This window comes from Centropristis striata, chromosome 9 (assembly GCF_030273125.1).
Source record: "Centropristis striata isolate RG_2023a ecotype Rhode Island chromosome 9, C.striata_1.0, whole genome shotgun sequence".
In the NCBI taxonomy this organism is placed as follows: Eukaryota; Metazoa; Chordata; class Actinopteri; order Perciformes; family Serranidae; genus Centropristis; species Centropristis striata.
Genome location: NC_081525.1, coordinates 2130857 through 2146300, shown reverse-complemented (window position 1 = coordinate 2146300; position 15444 = coordinate 2130857).

Here is a 15444-nt window from a genome sequence, read left to right as displayed (position 1 = left end):
AACAAAACCAGCAAATGTGTCAGATGAAGACATGAATATTGTTGTAGTTTTCATTATTATTTACAAAACGGGGCTTTAGTCAGCTCAAAGTTTTCATGCAAAGTGCTTAAATATCTGGCAAAAGACAATCAGGCTTCCCACTCTTTGAAGAAATTATCATTTAACACAAGTTTATTACATAATTTTCCACTTTTAAAAACACTAAAACATTAATGTTGCGTCATCAAAGCTAAATGTTAACGACAGTCTGCTACAATTAAACAACATTTTTCTCTTTTTCTGCCATTTTCTTCCTCTTTTTGATTCAATTAGTTTGTCTTCAGCCATTTTATTCTACTTTTTATTGCATCTCTATCATTATTATCTAATCTTGTTTTGTCTTGTAATCTAGATTTATCTGACTTAGTTTTACTAATAACTCTTAAGTGTTTCTTTCCTTTATTGTTATAATTTGTATCATTAATTATTGTGTGCATTGGTCTGTAGTTTCTAAATGTCTCTAGTTTTTAGTCTCTTTTCTACAGCTTTAACATTGGGCCTGCTGCAGCCTCTGAAAGGAAACTTGTTGCTCCGTTTGTTCTGTTTCTCTGTTTGTCTTTTTCTATTTAACTACTGTGAGATCGCTGTCAAAACAGATTCAGATAGTCAGATAGTGGACTATATAACTTTGCCAGTAAAGCTGCTTTGTTCCTGACATTTAGCTCCGCTGACACATTCATGTCTTTGGACTTTCTGTTAAACCGCAGCATGAGCAGCGTGAATCATTCATAGCTGTGTGGCAGAAAGAGGAAAAATATTAATAAAGTTGTGTTGCAACTCATGCAGCTCTCACCTCTGCAGTGAGCTTCCTCCCAGCTCTGAAGACAAGAAAGAGAAACACAGAGAGAGATTAGTGCTGAAAATCAGAGTGGAAACTGTTCAACTGGTACTCAGTAAAGTGATTAAACATGCTGTGGAGCACTATGAAGGGCCATAAGGGACATAATTCAGATTTAACATTCACACACACATTTAAAACAAAATACATTCACACACTATAGTAAAAACCTCACACAATTACAAGTGAAATGCTTTCACAAACACTACTGAAACGTTCTGCTGTCTCTCACACACAACTGGAATGCTTTTATACAGAAAACTAAAATGTTGTGTTCTCACACACATTACTGAAACTCTCTTACAAATACTACTGAGATTTCAGTGTAACCGGGAGGTGTTTCAGGTTAAAAGGAAGGTGTTTCAGTTTAACCGGAAGGTGTTTTAGTGTAACCGGAAGGTGTTTCAGGTTAAAAGGAAGGCGGCCTGGAAGAGGAAGTGGAACGGCTTCGGAGCTCACATGTCGTCCCAGGAGCTCTCCGATCATTTAACAGAAGCTGCTGCGATACTGAACAACATGTGTCTAACCAGATTAATCCAGGTTTTTAGTATATTTATATTGCTACATGGTAAACAAGGTACCAGTAGGTGCAGTAGATTCTCAGTAAACCAACCAGACCAGCATTGGTGATATGCAGCTCTTAAGGCTGTGCAATTGGGTTATTAGTTGAAAATGGTGTGTTAAAAAATGTCCTGTCCAATCCTGTGATCACTAAACTAATATTTAGTTGTATGACCAGTTTTTTATAACTGTGTGATGTTGGAGCTGAATCTGGTATGAAGGTTGTTCTTCTTACCCCCGAACAGTCCTTTGTGACGCGCAGGTAGTCCCAGCAGTTCTTCATGGTGATGGAGCTCTCCGTCAGGTTGTTGACCAGCGTCCCGTTAAAGACAGAGTCCAGAGCGATAACGTTTCTCTGAAAGATAAACAGACAGGCGGATTATTAAATCTATTATGATGGTTTGTTCTTAAAGCATTTCTGTCACTAAGTGAAGTCTTTTTATCAGTTTGTTGTATCAGAGCTCCACTGGTCTGTCTGGGTTTTCCACAGATCCTGAACCTCGTTTCATCACAGTGGAGTGGCAGGTAGTTTCCACTGTCTTTGTGAGCAGAAGACGGGCAGGCAGGGTAGAGGAAGTTAGAGAGAACACACACACACACACACACACACACACTCACACACTCACCACCTCGTACCCTCCCAGATCTTGTTATTGCTTGTTGAGCAACAGAACCGCAGCCTCTCAGTCACATTTTACCACGCTTCACTACGTTTCACTAGGTTTTGCTACGTTTCACTAGGTTTTACCTCTTATGAGTGAGGAGTGTGTGGGACTTACGTTCAGGTCCTCCCAGCAGGTGCTGCACTGGGGCGACTGGAGCGGTCGGGACAGCTGGTAGAGGAACCCGTCAGGTGAGCGGGTGACATCACAGGTCAGAGGTCGTAGAGATCCGGCGGCGGCGTCGAGAATCATCTCTGGAAGTAGGAGAGCTGAAAATAAATAATAAATAATGAAAGAACAGTCTGAAACCAAACTGGGAGAAACATTTCACACTCATGTCATGTCTGTTTTTATTAATAATGAACTTTTAATGCAGCTGCAACCATAATGTGATAAAATTAGACATTTTGTCGACAGAGTCTGGTTTGAACCGGCAGAGTAAAAATGTCACAACAATAAGATAGATTGTGCTGAAATGTTTGATGTGCTCTCATCAAATCCTGTTGGAGCCTTTTAGGACATCAACGTAAAAAGTAACATTCAAGCTTATTCACGGTCTCTATAGTGAGTAGAAATACAAGAAATACAAGGCTGCACTGTATCACAGTATTATTTCTATAGAATAAAGCAAAATTGAAATAAAAAAAAGACAAGATAAAACAGACATAAAGGAGTTCATTTTTAGTTAGAACTCAGTTACGACCAAAAATGTAGTTACTGCAGTTAGTCTTGGTTGGGCAAAAATAAATAACACACACACACACACACACACACACACACACACACACACACACACACACAGATGAAAACAATACGAGCCACGCGTCCTCAGAGTGAAAACACACAGATCCTTCAGTAAACCACATGCAGCTTTATGGCTCGTTTGACTTCCACTTTAACATGATAGTTTACTGTGTCAGTGTGTTTGTGTAGCTGTTGTGTAGTTGTGGGTTCTGGATTACTGTACTTAGTGTTGGTTTACCTCACAGTGTTGGTTTACCTCACAGTGTTGGTTTACCTCACAGGGCGTGCCGAGATTGAAAACGACACTAACTGAACTGTAGCTTTCACCTGCAGCTCTCTGGGAAACCAGTTCATCTGTCTGAGACAGATTTCATCACACAGTTAGATATAATTAGTATTAAATCATAATGAAGTCATCCTGAATGGACATTCTGGTGTGTGTGTGTGTGTGTGTGTGTGTGTGCGTATCATAATAACATGAATGAGTGATGTCTATAATAACCTGCAGAGGCGGGTTCCCTCGTCTCTTTTTACACTTCGTCACCTCCAGTTAGTTTACGGAAATAAACACCCACACACACACACACACCATATAACATCACTCACAGTCACACACACACACACACCATATAACATCACTCACAGTCACACACACACACACACACCATATTACATCACTCACAGTCACACACACACACACACACACACACACACAGTTAACCCTGACACTTCACTTCAGTTTCAAATACTGCTGCTACTGCTAAGCTATTGTGGGTCAAGCACTTTTACTATTTGGCAACGTTAAACGTTATTTTACAACGTTTGAAACTACAGCTCCCATAATTCTTTGTGGGATGTGTGTGTGTGTGTGTGTGTGTGTGTGTGTGTGTGTTAGTATCACCATTTACAGTCAGATGAATTGTCTATCAGTAGCTCATGGATGTCATGGGTTCACTGAATAACTTTCATACAAGAGAAAACGTTTTCAATTAAAACGAAAAACATTTATTTTTCCAAATAAAACAGAAAATAATCTTTATTATTGCTACTACTCTGCAGGTGGAAACCCCCCAGAGACACGGGACTAAACCAGTACGGACTCTAGTGATTTACTTTATATCTTAGTCTTCTTTTGGATACAGCTCTTTTTAAAGCTATATGTATATATATATATAACAGTTTACTGTTTGAGTGATCTAGTAACATTCCGACAGCTGATTCTTAAATCACATCACTTTATACCGGAGTTTGGTTTGAGCTATTTAGTTGAGAAAACAACACACAAATCAAAATAAACTCACGGATCGACAAACAAAGCGCAAAAAAGCATCTTAAAAAGTATCTTGTGAATTATTAGGTCGTCTTGTAAGAAGCTCCTCGTCCGTTCCTTCTGACTGCTGGCTGAATTACCAGAAATCTTTGGAGCTGCGTGTCTTTATAACATCAGTAGACCACGCCCCCTAATGACGTAGGCCTAGCCTGTGCTGTGATTGGCTGACGCTGGGGCATTTTATTTGGCCTTGGATGAGGATATCATTAGCTCTACAAGAGCCAACGTTAGCTAGCGGCTAGTCGAGCTAATGCTAGTTAGCCTGCTTAGCTCTAACCGTTTGTGCTACACTGGTAACAGAGAATGAGCCGAGCAGCGGAGCGGCGGTCTGATTCTAACGGTCCTCCGCCTCTCTCTTTTTTTTTTTTTTTTTTTTTTTTAAATCACTGTCACTTCATTATGACTTGATGTCCTAATAAAAAATTGAACTGGTAATTTTGATTTTTAATCTAGTCATTTAAATTTTATCTCTTCATTTTGACTTTTGGTCTCATAATTTAGTCTTCATCTCATACTTATGACTTTCTCTCACAATAACGACTTTTTATCTCATAATTATAACTTTGTAGCTCATAATTTCGACTATTTATCTCATAATTGGGACTTTATTTATTATTATAACGACTATTTATCTCATAATTGGGACTTTATTTATTATAATAACGACTATTTATCTCATAATTGGGACTTTATTTATTATAATAACGACTATTTATCTCATAATCATGGCTTTTTATGCAATAACTTCGACATATCTGATCATCTACACTGTATCACATAATTTTAACTTTGCATCTCATCATTTCGACTATTTATCTCATAATCATGACTTTTTACGTAAGAACTTTACAGATGGCTCATACATGTCCATGTTATCTGATCATCTACTGTGACCCTCCTGGTTAAACAACTTGATGCTGCATCCACACTCTCAGTGCAGGAAAGCTCTTTTTATCTCATAATTTCCATTTTTCTAATGCCATAATAATGATTTGATCTCCTAGTTTACTCTTTATATCACAGTAAGGGCAAGTTATCGTCTCGTTATTTTTGACTTTTTGTCTCATAATTTAGTCTTCACTTATGATTTTATTTCTCATAATAATGAATGTTTACCTCATAATTATAATTTTGTAGCTCATAATTTCGACTGTCACATAATTGGGACTTTCTTATTCATAATAACGACTATTTGCCACATAATTATAACTTCCTAGGTCATAATTTCGACTATTTATCACATAATTAGGATTTTCTATCTCATAACGACTATTTATCACATGATTATAACTTTGTAGATCATAATTTCGACTATTTCGCATATTAAGTAGCCTACTAAGTAAAAAAATATATATTTTACCGACTTACCGATGATGAAAATAAAGGTCCAACAGGTCTGCTTCAGGTCCACGATGTCCAGAAGTCTGTCCGATGATTGAAGCAGCTCTCTCTCTCTCTCTCTCTCAGCGGAGCGTCTCTGTCATAGCGAGTGGCCCTGCCGCAGTTTTATATGCAGGACTCTCCTCCTCCGCCCCTTTTTCCATGTCAGGTGGAGGAGGAAGGAGGAATTCCTTCGTCAAGTCAGCCGCATCAGGGCCGGTTCTAGCCCATTGGCTGCCCTAGGCGATATTGAGATTTTGCGCCCACACACACACACACACACAGTTAGTCACTTCAGTTTCAAATACTGCTGCTACTACTAATAGTTGGGTCATAAACCTCAATTCCGTGACCATTCTCTGGCTAATATGTTTTGACGACTGATTTGACTTCTATACACCCTTTATAAAAAATTTAGCCCCCATGTCCCTCGCAAAAATGTCGGCATTTTTTGCTAGAGGGCCAAATCCAAAATGGCCACCGGCATCATCTTGAAAAAGTATTTTAAAAGTATTATTTTTACCAGAGCACCTACAGTTGTGTATGAATACACTTTTTGTGGCAAATTGACCATGAGGATTGTGATTCTGACATCATTTTGAGATTTAGGCATCATCTTGGCTTTGAAATCCAAGATGGCCGCCATCTGGTAGAGCGAGAACATCATTTCTAATATACAAATTTACTTTTTAATCAGAGCACCTAGAATAATGCATGAAGACACTATTTTTGGTAAAATTGACCATAAGAATTGTAATTCTGATATTAAAGCCCCACCATGGAGGAATTGGTATGCTCATGATCATAGAAGCTAGTTGTCGAGAGCTGGAAAAAGGACCAATTCAGTATGTTTGCAAATACATCTGTAGCCTACAAAGGTATGCACAATCACCTGAACCAGAGAAATGCTGTTAACCACTGCTGGCTCCACTGCATACAGCGGAAAGACAGATATTAGTGAGTGAGAGTGAGAATGCTAATGAGCAAAGTACAGCTAGTCAACTATCGCTAAATGTCTTACAAATCCTGGACTATCCTGACACTCGTGGAACTTAAGTAGCAAGCTAGCCAACATAGCTATCACAATAACATTGTAAAGAAGCCAAAGAGCACTTATTACTAGCTTCGAACTACAAGAGTGTTAATAACAAACTTGCTAACATTGCTAACGAGAGGTCTTGCTAGCACTAAACCTAGCAAAACCTGTTGTAACTTGCTTACTTTTTTCATGACAAACTAGCAAGTGAATAACTTCCCTAGCACTGACAAGGTAAAATTGTTCCATAGTGTTACATTAAGACATTATTTTGATCCCAAAGACTAAAATGTCCACCATCCGGGAGAGCAAAAATGTACAGGTACATCTAAAAAAAATTGAATATCGTGGAAACATCATATATCGTGGAAACAATCAAGTGAATGAAACATTAGCCTGGCTCTGCCCAACTACATACTTCCGCTCAATTTTCATTTCCCCCTTCAGTACGTTGTCTGGGTCTGTGGTATATTCACAGGTTTTCTTCGGCCAAAAACTTGCAGATCCAATCAGTGAACAGAGGGAGTAGCTAAGAACGATGTTGGCATTCGCTAAAATAAGAACGATGTTAGCGATTGGTTATGGCAGATCCAGAGTGGCTCTGGGCAGATCCAATAGTTTTAAACTTCAACAGAGTTCCCGCATTCAAGGAAGTTAACGCTTGGCAATGGAAAGTGGCCTCCGTGCCAACTACTTGGCATATCTAGTGCGCCATCCCTCCCTGAAACACCACCCCATGCCAATCGGACATGGATGGGAGTTGGTGAATGGTTATTGTCGCCCTGTCCGCTACACAAGACCTGCTCTTCCAACTCATCTACCTGCATCAAGGCCAGTTGAAGACAGCGAGGAAGACGAGACCCAGTATGATTGTGATGAAGAGGAAAATGATGATGTGCAGAGTAGAATTTCATCAGATAGTGGTGACTCAGAGTCTAGTGAGGCAGAATGCTCTGATTCGGACTAATCTTCTTCTAAACTTTACATTTTTCCCCTCCGAGCTGTTGGCCATCTTGGGTTTTGGGGTCAGAACAATGTCTTAATGTCAAAATTATGTCAAAATCACAATCCTTATGGTCAATTTACCACAAAAAGTATCTTCATGCATCATTCTAGGTGCTCTGGTTAAAAAATAAATTTGTGTATTAGAAATTATGATTTTTCCTCTACCAGATGGCAGCCATCTTGGATTTCAGGGCCAAGATGATGTCTAAATCTCAAAATGATGTCAGAATCACAATCCTCATGGTCAATTTGCCACAAAAAGTGTATTCATACATAACTGTTGGTGCTCTGATGAAAATAATGCTTTTTAAATACTTTTTTAAGATGATGCCGGCGGCCATTTTGGATTTGGCCCTCTAGCAAAAAATGCCGACATTTTTGCGAGGGACATGGGGGCTAAATTTTTTATAAAGGGTGTATAGAAGTCAAATCAGTCGTCAAAACATATTAGCCAGAGAATGGTCACGGAATTGAAGTTTATGACCCAACTATAAGCTATTGTGTGTCAAGCACTTTTACTATTTGGCACCCTTCCAACAACTTTTGAAACTACAAATACATCCCATGTATTCATTCTGATATAGGTACACTATGTTATATGTATTATGCTGTACACTAATATTTGATACATGAACTACAAGCAAGGTAATGGTCTCAGAACATTTTTATTTTTAGAAACTTTGGAACTTTACCAACAACAACTGAATTGAAAATATGAATAAATAAATAAGAAAACACAGATCTTCATCAAATTAAGAATGGCAAAGACTGAAAATAAATAAAATGTAGACATACAAATGTAATAAAAATAAACATAAAAATGAAATTTAAATGTACATTTATATTTGATACATGAACTACATACAGGCAATATAATGGTCTCAACATTTTAATTTTTAGAAACTTTGGAACTTTACCAACAACAACTGAATTGAAAATAAGAATAAATAAATGAGAAAACACAGATCTGTTGATTGTAAAGACTGAAAATAAATAAAATGGGGCATGTTCATTTAATTCAATGAGGGTTTTATTGCCCATGCTTTTTAAAAAATGTTTCGTTAATCAATGTTGTTAAAACAAAGATGTATGCTTAAGGGCGCCACAAGGGGGCGCCCCCTGCCAATTTGGCGCCCTAGGCAGCCGCCTTGGTTGCCTGTAGGAATAACCGGCCCTGAGCCGCACAAACATTTTAACTGCGCCCGTAACATGGAGCAAGTGAGATGACTTCCGGTTTGAAAACCGGAAGTCATCTCACTTGGTTCTAAACAAGCGCTAGCTTTCTCAGTGGACTCGGAGCATTCGCCGTAAGCTCCATGTTACGGGCGCAGTTAAAATGTTTGTGCGGCTGGCTTGACTTCGCGAAGACGAACGACGGCTCATTTGACCGCAGTCTTAAAAACGTACTTATTTTGTTAATTCCTGAACTATTTTTTGTTGTTGTTGTTTTTGTTCTGTTTTTTTTTTCTTTTCTCTTTTTTTTCTTTTCTTAATAAGACAGTCAAAACTACGTTTAGATCATTACATGAACTGTCTACCTAGGATTTAAATACTAAAAGCAATCATTAATAACACCCGTACTCACGTATTAAAGTGGATGGAGCGTCCGCTGTCCCACACCGTAGGGATCTCCTGGCGGGTCCTGTCCTCTGTTTGTCAGAGCGGAATTTCCCTGTTTTGCCGGCGCGTAACTGTTTATGCAGTGAGACACATAAACTTCAAAGAAACAATAGGACCGTGGATTGGGAACCGGTTCAGTTAATTGCCATGCAATACATATGTTAATCCCCTGCAGTTGGCCTGTCTGCCCATTTGTCTATGAGACATTATTTAATTAAATGTTGTGGAAATGTTTATTGTTTAAATATCAAGAATCTAAAACTATTTTTCCACACGCCTCTCCACCTGTCAGATCACTTTTTTATCCAGTTTAATGTCACTCTACCAGAGCGACCCTCTGCTCCTGCACCAATGGTTACGTCCCGCCGTAACCTCCGGAACTTATCCCCAGCCCACTTCTCCTCTATTGCCGCCTCTGCCCTACCTCCACTCAGCACATTCTCCTCTCTGAAGGCTAATGATGCCACTGACTCACTCTGCTCTGCTCTGAACTCATGTCTGAGTTATGAGTTATCTACAAGGCCTGCTCCACCCAACCAACCCCCCCCCCCCCCCATGGTTGACTAATAGCCTCCGACCACAGCGTACCAAGTTAACACTTACCGTACTAGAATCTTAAACTGTTTATGATCAGTTGTTTTTTTGGTCTTTTGTTTTTGAGATGATAACATGTGCTTGTATGGGTTTTTGCTTGTTTTTGTCTTGTTTGTTTTTGTTGTTTTAAGTGTTTTGTTATAATCAAAGTTTTGTTAGTGTAGGCTACTGAAAATCCATTGTATGTGATGTCAGACCATCTTGTTTTACTTTTATTGTTCAAGTAGGAGGCAGACAAACATAAGAAATGTTTTCTTCTTGCTGCTCCTTTCTAATCATGAAGGTGTAGAGTGTGTCTCTGTACACATTTTATTGTCCACTTTCATGAAAGGAACAAAATAAATAAATAAATAAAAAAATAAACACTGTGACATGTAGAAGTCCTACTACATGTCTCTCTGTATCTCAGCTGGGCGGCACTGAATCAGTTGCTAGCACCTCATTTTCTGGCTTTACACCCCTCTCTGAGTGAGGTATCCAAACTGTTGACATGTAGCCGTCCTACTACATGCTCGTTGGACCCTATACCAACAAACCTTCTTCAGTCCTTTGGCCCAACCATCACGCCAGCTGTCACACATGTGATTAATGCCTCACTGTCCTCCGCCACTTTTCCACTGAATTCAAAGCAGCTTGGGTAACACCTCTTCTCAAGAAACCCTCTCTCAACCCTGTTGTCGAGAACTATCGTCCTGTCTCACTTCTTCCATTCTTTTTTTTTTTTTTTTTTGACCTTTATATATCACCGTTTATTAGACACACAAGTTCAAACAATGTTGGTGGAGAACGGAGAAAACAGACTTGACTGAAAAAGCACCAACTGTTGTTTCATCTCTTCTCCTACTGATAATTAACCTTAAAATTAGATGTTGGAGTTTTACATTTTTGTATTTTTTTTTTTTTTTTTTGATCAAGGTCTTTTTTTATTTTTCAAATTTTCCACATACATCAGACAAGGAAAATACAATTCTCACATGAAACAGTCAAGTCTAGTTCCTGTCCAATCAGACAGACCTCCCAATACCCCCCACCCACAAGTACTGGACCCCAAGCAAATTTCAATACATCCAGACACCGACACATATACATACTAGGTAAATTAAAAAAAAGAAATCACAACGGAGAGAAAAGAAAAAACAAAACAAAAAAAACAGATACATATATACAATTGGGTTACATAGAAATGTTAGTAGCTGCCATGCTTTCAAAAAAGGAAATAAATGGTTGCCAAATGACATAAAATTTCCTGGTGTTTGTTAGAAAAATTGCATGAGGAAACCTTGAAAATTGATAATCTGTCACCGACAGAAAAAATCTGTCACCAACAGGAAAAACCTCACCATTTTTCTGCGCATTCTTTGATGGGGAAATGAAGAGCTGGAGGCGTCCAAGTTTCTCAGTTTAACAAATGTTTTATTACAATACGTCAAAAAATGTGCACTTTACAGAGATCTCCAGGTTCAAAATTAACTCATGTCCCTGAATACAAACAGACGTGTTTCAGTTGGTGAAGTCTGAACCCCGACTCCCTCCCTGGAACCCATTAAAATACTAACATTTGTTTACAAAACATGCTGGTCGATTTCCTCCAGGAAGTCCCGCCTTCTTGATCCGCTCATTCGCCAGTTTTAATTAATACAACGGCACGTCATGACACCTGGTTGCACAAACATTTTTCCTTGTTATGACTTACAGAGATTCTCTCACGGGATTTTCATTCGGCCTTCTGTGGTCTCCCCTCTCCAGACACACATACACACACACACACTCACAAACGCATATACACACACAGCAAAAACTGTGCATCAATATATCTGGATGTCATTCTTTGTGATTTATAGAATCTTAATCAATTTAAGCAAATGGAATATATGTAATTAAAGTAATCATAGTTTTCTACATCAATATTAACACACAAACACAATCAATGTATCAAATCATATTGTCTGACTTAATATAAATGCATAGAGATATTTATTACAGTCAAGGTTTGACCTTTGATAGTGACCTGCGTCACTCACAGAGAACAGAGACAGAGAAGCAGAAATAAAGCATAAAACCATTTACCAATATAGAAAATAATCAATTATTTTAACAATTCCCTCTTTTGGCCTAACATTCATTATCACTCCATCACTTTCCTGCCTCCAGCCAAGCAGACAGCGATACTCCAGAGTGAGTAAAATACCTTCTTACTTCTTTATTTGTCTATTTTAACTTTAATCTGAAACCTTCACTTCATGAATGAAAACCTGCATGAATAAAAAGTTGTGCAGTTTGTTTGTTCAGCTGTAAGAGAAGAGAGCAGCAGAGACATGAGAGGCTGTTAAACACACCGGACTCATGATATGTTTCTAATCACTATTACTGTTGTTGTTGTTTGTTTGTTTTCATGAAATTGTCCACATGAAAAAAGTGTGCTGGTCAGGATGTTGTCCTCTCAACCTTGAAACATGTCAATGACTCTCTGAACTTTAACAAATATTTAAAACTCAGTCTGAGCTGCTGAGGCTCCGGGGAAACCCCCACTGTGTAGATAACGGGTTAAAATATTTTAGTTTTTAGTTATTTTTTATTAATTATTTTGTGTTTCGTCGTAGCTACAGGCTGTTTGCTCATTCCGAGCCAGATAAAAAGGTTGTGCAGGGATTATCAGAGAAGGAAACACAGGACAGATATGAGGCATATTTTAACAGATAACATAGAAATAATTAGTCTGGGAGACTGCGTTCTGTTTGCAGGTAAGAGTTTCCTTTTTGGCTTGTGCAGACGCATCAAATGAGATGACAGATTGCGCAACTCGGCAGCCTCTTCATGACTCAGTTCTCAGAACTTCAGACTCAGTTCTCAGTGGTTACAACCAACAACAAAAGCAATCAAAACAACAATCACAGCGCAATGCAAGGTAATACATGGACAGTGTGGCGTACAGGTGACGGAAATAAAATGCGTGCATTGTGTTCTCACTACAAAGAGTCAGGAAGTGAAGCGGTTAGATTCTCCTCTCTGCTGTCAGACTACAGCAGCGGTCTGCAACCTTTACTAGCAAAAGTTGGCCAAAAAAAGAGAATAAATGGAGCCACAAACCTTATTTTCAGCCTTATAATGGAGGTAAAACTGCCTATTAAGTCTATGGAATTATATTTGTGCCAGTATTCTGAGCACACAATGAGAGATTTTGAGCACAGAAAAATATATTTTGCAAGCACATCAATTATGTCTTTATTTTTTATTTTTTTTTGGATTTCCCTTTTTTTAATAGTCAGTAGCTATCTATTACAAAAGTATTTGCTTATTAAAAATATACTATAAAAATACATACTTTTCTTTGGTATTTAAAAAAAATGCTTTCATTCATTCGACAGGCAAAAGTACATACAGTGAGCAATAAGAACTATTTCTTTTTCCAGAAACAACAACAACCCCTTTCCCCCTCCCAGTCCTACATAATACATTACATTACATTACATTACATTACATTACATTACATTACATGTCATTTAGCAGACGCTTTTGTCCAAAGCGACTTACAATAAGTGATTCAACCTGAAGGTACTAGACATAGACCACAGGAATCAAGTAAGTACATAACTTTAAGAGCTAACTGTCATCGCTAAGGAGTGCTATATGTTAAAGAAGAAAAGAAGAAGAGAAAAAAGAAGCACTTTTTTAAAATATATATATTTTAGGTGACCATGACCTAACCGAGGTATTGTTGAAGAGACTGGGTGGGGGTTGCCAGCCATAGTCTTGTTACAGATCAGAGAAAGTGAGAAATAATACACATCCTTCCTTTTTTTTCACCGTAAGCAGATAAACAAATAAATGAGTACATAGAAAACAACAACATGCAGAGAAGTAGCATTGTCCACGGGTTGAAATGAGACAGAGAGGGAAATGAAATATGGTGTACAGTGAAAAACCTTAAATAGGCTATTGTTTTTTAATAGCCCACTGTATAGATAACGGGTTAAAATATTTTAGTTTTTAGTTATTTTTGATTAATTATTTTGTGTTTCGTCGTAGCTACAGGCTGTTTGCTCACTCATATATAAAAAGGTTGTGCAGGGATTATCAGAGAAGGAGACACAGGACAGATATGAGGCATATTTTAACAGATAACATAGAAATAATTAGTCCGGGAGACTGCGGCCTGTTTGCACCAAACGCCAATGTAAGAGTTTCCTGTTGGCTTGTGCAGACGCCAAACTCATGTTTTTTGGTTTTAACCTTTATAAATGTGTATGTGATTGTGTGAGCGCACACATCACAGCAATGTCTCCTTAACCCCCCACCACCAAATGAGAGGAAAGAATGCGCGTCTTTACGCACGGTGGCACCTCGCCCAGTTCTAGTTCCTCTTCTGTGGTTCATCAACAACAAACGTTTGTTCCTGATTCAGTGACAGACAACAAAACTACATCCTGAGTCAACCAGAGCGCGAATAGTGACTGATAAGAAATATTAATGTAATATCTGATGTAAAAAGTGTAGATAACTTCCCTTTATTCAGCCCTCAGCTGTTATTCCCTAAAGCGGGGGTCTCTAACTGGCGGCCCACGGGCCAATTGTGGCCCTCGTGATGATATTTTGTGGCCCCCACCTTGATATGAAAGTTTAATGTGAGTTTTATATGAATGGCACTTTACTGTGTTGTGTGTGGAAGGTCCCTTTAATTACTTTTTTTCTTGGTAATTTTGTGTCTTTAAAAAAAAAAGTAATTTAGTGATTTTTCAGTCATTTTGTGTCTTTTTAGTAATTTTGTGTCTTTTTGGTCATTTTGTGTCTTTTTCGTAATTTTGTGTCTTTTTTGGGTCATTTTGTGTATTTTTTTAAGTAATTTTGTCTCTTTTTTGGTCATTTTGTCTCTTACTTAATAGTTGTGTGTCTTTTTTGGTAATTCTGTGTATTTTGGGTCATTTTGTGTATTTTTTTGTGTAATTATTGTTTTTTCAGTCATTTTTTGTCTTTTGGTCTTTTTGTGTCTTTTTAAAGTAATTTAGTGTTTTTTCAGTCACTTTGTGTCTTTTTTTGCTCATTTTGATTCTGCCTCCAGCAGCCCCCAGGTAATTTGAGTTTGAGACCCCTGGTGTAGATCAATCTTTACAACTTTAAAGAAAGCTTGCTGTATAACCTCACACACTGCAGTAGGATGTCAGAGTAACAACTCTTATCAGTTTTTCTTGCTCTGGAGGGCACATTGTCATCATTTAATGTACAAAGGGCCACCCAATCATGTTTTCCATGTGTAAAGGGCAATGTGCCAATAAGGCACTTCCTCTTGTGGTGGTGATGGCTGTGTGCCAGAGTCAACAAGAATTCTTTCGGAGTCGTCTGAGAACAAAGATCCCCTTTACTGCAGAGGATCAGGGCGAGGCAGGAGGAAAAGATGATGGCATATGCACTTAAAAAGTAATAATGTGGACAATAAATCACCTTTTGAGTTGGTGAAACAATCTAGTATGTCTAATATATTTGTCTAAAAAATGTTGCAAGCAGCTTTTCCCTAAACAATAGTTGTGAACATCTTGACAACTTTTTTCTCAAACTGCATAATGAGAAATCAATTATTTTTTTCTTACCTGGCCCCATTCCTCTTCCTGTAGCACAGGGCTCTCAAACTGAAATTACCTGG